The following is a 5738-nucleotide window of genomic DNA, read 5'->3' as shown; positions in this document are numbered from 1 at the left end:
TAAACAATTATTTTTACTGCCTGGATTCCCTCTTTCTAAATGTGCCAGCTCATCTTGTCAAGCGGCCCAGATACTGAACTTCGAGTTTCTTCCCTGGGGGGTGGGATGAGAATAAAACATTCTGGTAGAAAGCCTTGCGTGCACATTAGCTGATACAGTAAACTTACATTCCAAGCCAGGACTGAGGAAATAAAATGTGTAGCAACCTGGTTTTGAAAAACAGCCAAGAACTGAAGAGAACTGGCAAAAGAAAAAGTATTGCAAAGATATCTGGCACCTCTGGGGCATATCTATATTTATCTATCTATATATCTATCTATATATCTATCTAAACTTTGCTATCCATTGCCCATAAGTTTCCATATTTAAAAAAAGGTATCCTGGCCAGCTCTATAAAAATATCACATGATCTACCCTCTCAGGTAAATGCTGTAACTGAATACAACCTGTGCCATTTTTTGCTCATCTTGCCTCACAAAAAGTGTAATATCAAGCAATCAAAAAGGACTATGTACAGGGGTGCACCTATCCTTTCTGCTGCCTGAGGCGAACACTGAAATGGTGATCTTCCCCATGCCAATTTCTTAACCTAACCCCTTCTCGCCAACCCTACTGTTAAAGATATACTTGGAAAACATTACATACAGAGCTACAAAACATACAGGTTAACACAACACTACATACCTCTTACATCCAGTGACGTCTCCTCTGATGCTGATGTTCTCTTTCTTTATCTTCTCTATTCAGACCAGACCGCCATGATGACTTCTTTCAGCTATCTCTTGTCTCTGCAGAGTTTGACAAACAGACATCTTACTTTCCTACTTTTCCATCATCCTCCCACCTTCTGAACACCCCATCCTGCCACCCCCAATACTGTGCCCGCTGTGCTCCCCAATACTATACTGCAAAAACAGATAATCCCCCTGAAAATACTAGCACCACACAGATAGTTCAACTTAATAATTAGTGGCGCACAGTGCCCCAAAAAATAACTGTGCCCAGCAAATAGTGTCCCTGAAACTTATAGTGGCGAAAACATAGTGTCCTCCAAAAATAATTGTTCTAAGCCGATACTGTGCCAGGGGGCCTCCCAATGTAACAGTCCTCCTAAAAGTCCCACTAATAGTAATACTTCTCTGCTAGAGTGCACGATGTAGTAATAATGTTTCTCATTTTGCCTCCAGAAGTAATAATGCCCCTATAGTGCCCCCAGTAGTGATAATTCCCCCTATAATGTGTGCCTATACAAAAAACACCCTCTTATAATGTGTGTCAGTACAAAAAATGACTCCTTATAATGTTTTCCAGTAAAATAATTCCACCTTGCAATGTGTAACAGTACAACATTGCTCCCTTATAATGTGTGGCAGTACAAAAATACCCTCTTATGTGTGCCAATACAAAAAACGCTCCCTTATGGCGTGTGCCAGTACAAAAAACAAACCCTTTTAGTGTCCCTTGTAAAACAAATATCGCCATAGAGGCCACCTTAGAATATGTACCAGTACAAAAATGCTCCTTTTTACAGCTAAAATATCCCCATAGTGCTTTCTCCAGTTATAAAATAATGACGGCATTGTGGCCCAACAGCATGCTGCCAAATAAAACAAATAAACTCAAATACTTCTCCATTCTGCTGTCAGAGATGCAGTGCAAGACACAGACCTCTTCTAGTCTGTGCCCTGAGCTCTATGTAGCCCGGCTCAGGAAGCGCAATGACACCGACCTCTGATAGGCTACAGGAACTAGAACTAAAGTCTATTGGAGAAATCGATGGGCCAGGGAGAAATTGTTCCCATGCCCCATGACGGCATTCAACTTTATTGCTGTCCTGAGTACAGCGATGCGGTTGAATATGTAGAGATGACCCTTTCCACAATTGAGATGCTCATTGCCTATGGCCCTTCTGCTGCCCCCCTCTTGCCCCTCCCTACCTGGTACAATCACCTCACCTCATTGGCGGTGCACTCCTGACTATGTACCCCAAAATGGGTCCAATGAAAACATCACCTCATCCTGCAGAAAATGAGCCCCACACAAGAGGATTGGCAGAAAAAAAAAAAAAATAGTGGTGCTCAGAAACATGATTTTGTTTTCAAAAATGTTTTCTGTAAAAATGGTAAAACATAAAAAAAATCTATAAAAGATTGGTATCTGTCATCATACTGACCAAAAAAAGATAACTTTTGTAATTTTTTATTTAGATAACAAATATAATTTTTCCGTGACAGTGCACGCCGCAATAACAAAACCCAGAAAGCACATTTATTAAGACCGACGTTTCCAGTGAAATCTGCTCTTTAAAATCTATTTGGTGAGCCCTCCCTTCTGAGTTTTGCTGTATGACCATACAGCAGTTTATGACCACATATGGGGTGTTGGTGCATACTGGACAAAATGGGTAACAAATTGTGTGGTGCATTTTTTCCTGTTGCCCCTTGTGAAAATGAAAAATAGTTGCCCAGGGGCGGCGTTCATTCGGCCGGTGCCCAGGCCCCTCGGTGCTTTTCATAAAAAATCACTCCCCTTTCACACCTCTGGCCAGCCCTAGATTCTTCTGATTACGTCCTCCTCTTAGTGAGAAATCCAGCGCCAGTGCCATTCAACAGATTCACCGCGCCTGCGCACTTCGTTCCCCATTATGGGCAGAGGCACAAGAGCGTTTAATGGGCATGTGCCAGCCCGTACAGTGTGATCTAGCCGGCCTTGTGCCTATGCCCATAATGGGGAATGAAGTGCGCAGGCGTGGCGAATCTGTTTAACAGCGCTGGCGCTGGATTTCTCACTAAGAGGAGGACGTAATCATAAGAACCTAGGGCGGGCCAGAAGGGTGAAAGGGGAGGGGTTTCGTATGAAAAACACAGAGGGACCTGGGCACCGGCCGCATGAACGCTGCCCCTGGGCACCTTCAGAAGCTAATTAACATATTGAATAAAAGTGTTTTTCTGAGAAAATCGGCGATGGACAGCAATATGGAAGGTAGCATTCTAATATGGGGAATGTAATGGAGATCCCGATGTTAGTGTACTATAATGGTGATTTCAGGTGAATGACTCCCTTTAAAGGGGCGGGCGTTGTGGAGGTCTTTGTTAAGGGGGCAGGGAACACTGGAGATCACAGTTAAGGGTACAGTCTGCTATGGATGTCAGTTAAGGGGCGGGGTGCTGTAGAGGTCACATTTTAACCACCTCTGCCCCCATAGCTTAAACACCCTTAATGACCAGGTCACTTTTTACACTTCTACACTACTTTCACCGTTTATTGCTCGGTCATGAAACTTACCACCCAAATGAATTTTACCTCCTTTTCTTCTCACTAATAGAGCTTTCATTTGGTGGTATTTCATTGCTGCTGACATTTTTACTTTTTTTGTTATTAATCGAAATTTAACGAAATTTTTGCAAAAAAATGTCATTTTTCACTTTCAGTTGTAAAATTTTGCAAAAAAAAAACAACATCCATACATACATTTTTCTCTAAATTTATTGTTCTACATGTCTTTGATAAAAAAAAATGTTTGGGTAAAAAAAAAATGGTTTGGGTAAAAGTTTTAGCGTTTACAAACTATGGTACAAAAATGTGAATTTCCGCTTTTTGAAGCAGCTCTGACTTTCTGAGCACCTGTCATGTTTCCTGAGGTTCTACAATGGCCAGACAGTACAAACACCCCACAAATGACCCCATTTCGGAAAGTAGACACCCTAAGGTATTCACTGATGGGCATAGTGAGTTCATAGAACTTTTTATTTTTTGTCACAAGTTAGCGGAAATTGATGATTTTTTTTTTTCTTCCAAAGTCTCATATTCCACTAACTTGTGCCAAAAAATAAAAACTTCCATGAACTCACTATGCCCATCACGAAATACCTTGGGGTGTCTTCTTTCCAAAATGGGGTCACTTGTGGGGTAGTTATACTGCCCTGGCATTTTAGGGGCCCAAATGCGTGCAAAGTAGTTTGAAATCAAAATGTGTAAAAAATGGCCGGTGAAATCCGAAAGGTGCTCTTTGGAATGTGGGCCCCTTTGCCCACCTAGGCTGCAAAAAAGTGTCACACATGTGGTATTGCCGTACTCAGGAGAAGTTGGGCAATGTTTTTTGGGGTGTCATTTTACATATACCCATGCTGGGTGAGAGAAATATCTTGGCAATAGACAACTTTTCCCATTTATTTATACAAAGTTGGCATTTGACCAAGATATTTATCTCACCCAGCATGGGTATATGTAAAATGACACCCCAAAACACATTGCCCAACTTCTCCTGAGTACGGCAATACCACATGTGTGACACTTTTTTGCAGCCTAGGTGGGCAAAGGGGCCCACATTCCAAAGAGCACCTTTAGGATTTCACAGGTCATTTTTTACACATTTTGATTTCAAACTACTTACCACACATTAGGGCCCCTAGAATGCCAGGGCAGTATAACTACCCCACAAGTGACCCCATTTTGGAAAGAAGACACCCTAAGGTATTCCGTGAGGGGCATGGCGATTTCCTAGAATTTTTTATTTTTTGTCACAAGTTAGCGGAAAATGATGATTTTTTTTATTTTTTATTTTTCTTACAAAGTCTCATATTCCACTAACTTGTGACAAAAAATAAAAACTTCCATGAACTCACCATGCCCATCACGAAATACCTGGGGGTTTCTTCTTTCCAAAATGGGGTCACTTGTGGGGTAGTTATACTGCCCTGGCATTTTAGGGGCCCGAATGCGTGAGAAGTAGTTTGAACTCAAAATCAGTAAAAAATGGCCGGTGAAATCCGAAAGGTGCTCTTTGGAATGTGGGCCCCTTTGCCCACCTAGGCTGCAAAAAAGTGTCACACATCTGGTATTGCCGTACTCAGGGGAAGTTGGGCAATGTGTTTTGGGGTGTCATTTTACATATACCCATGCTGGGTGAGATAAATATCTCGGTCAAATTCCAACTTTGTATAAAAAAATGGCAAAAGTTGTCTTTTGCCAAGATATTTCTCTCACCCAGCATGGGTATTTGTAAAAAGACACCCCAAAACACATTGCCCAACTTCTCCTGAGTACAGTGATACCAGATGTGTGACACTTTTTTGCAGCCTAGATGGGCAAAGGGGCCCACATTCCAAAGAGCACCTTTCGGATTTCACCGGCCATTTTTTACAGATTTTGATTTCAAACCACTTCTCACGCATTCGAGCCCCTAAAATGCCAGGGCAGTATAACTACCCCACAAGTGACCCCATTTTGGAAAGAAGACACCCCAAGGTATTTCGTGATGGGCATAGTGAGTTCGTGGAAGTTTTTATTTTTTGTCACAAGTTAGTGGAATATGAGACTTTGTAAGAAAAAAATAATAATAATAAATCAGCATTTTCCGCTAAATTGTGACAAAAAATAAAAAATTCTAGGAACTCGCAATGCCCCTCACGGAATACCTTGGGGTGTCTTCTTTCCAAAATGGGGTCACTTGTGGGGTAGTTATACTGCCCTGGCATTCTAGGGGCCCTAATGTGTGGTAAGTAGTTTGAAATCAAAATGTGTAAAAAATGACCTATGAAATCCTAAAGGTGCTCTTTGGAATGTGGGCCCCTTTGCCCACCTAGGCTGCAAAAAAGTGTCACACATGTGGTATTGCCGTACTCAGGAGAAGTTGGGCAATGTTTTTTGGGGTGTAATTTTACATATACCCATGCTGGGTGAGAGAAATATCTTGGCAAAAGACAACTTTACCCATTTTTTTATACAAAGTTGGCATT

The 5738-nt window shown here is 41.7% G+C and overlaps 1 long non-coding RNA gene across 1 annotated transcript in view; it reads right to left on the bottom strand.

The window, feature by feature from the left end:
- Nucleotides 1–1053, bottom strand: part of LOC120991457 — a 5178-nt gene extending 4125 nt beyond the window's left edge. The window contains exons 1-2 of the long non-coding RNA XR_005776678.1: nt 1041–1053; nt 673–676 (exon numbers count right to left, since the gene is read on the bottom strand). This is a non-coding gene — a long non-coding RNA (uncharacterized LOC120991457). The remainder of the gene's footprint in view (nt 1–672; nt 677–1040) is intronic.
- Between the last annotated feature and the right edge of the window lie 4685 nt (nt 1054–5738).

This window comes from Bufo bufo, chromosome 2 (genome assembly GCF_905171765.1).
Source record: "Bufo bufo chromosome 2, aBufBuf1.1, whole genome shotgun sequence".
Lineage (NCBI taxonomy): Eukaryota > Metazoa > Chordata > Amphibia > Anura > Bufonidae > Bufo > Bufo bufo.
Note: the sequence above shows the minus strand (reverse complement) of the source record. Positions and strands in the feature narration are given on the sequence as shown.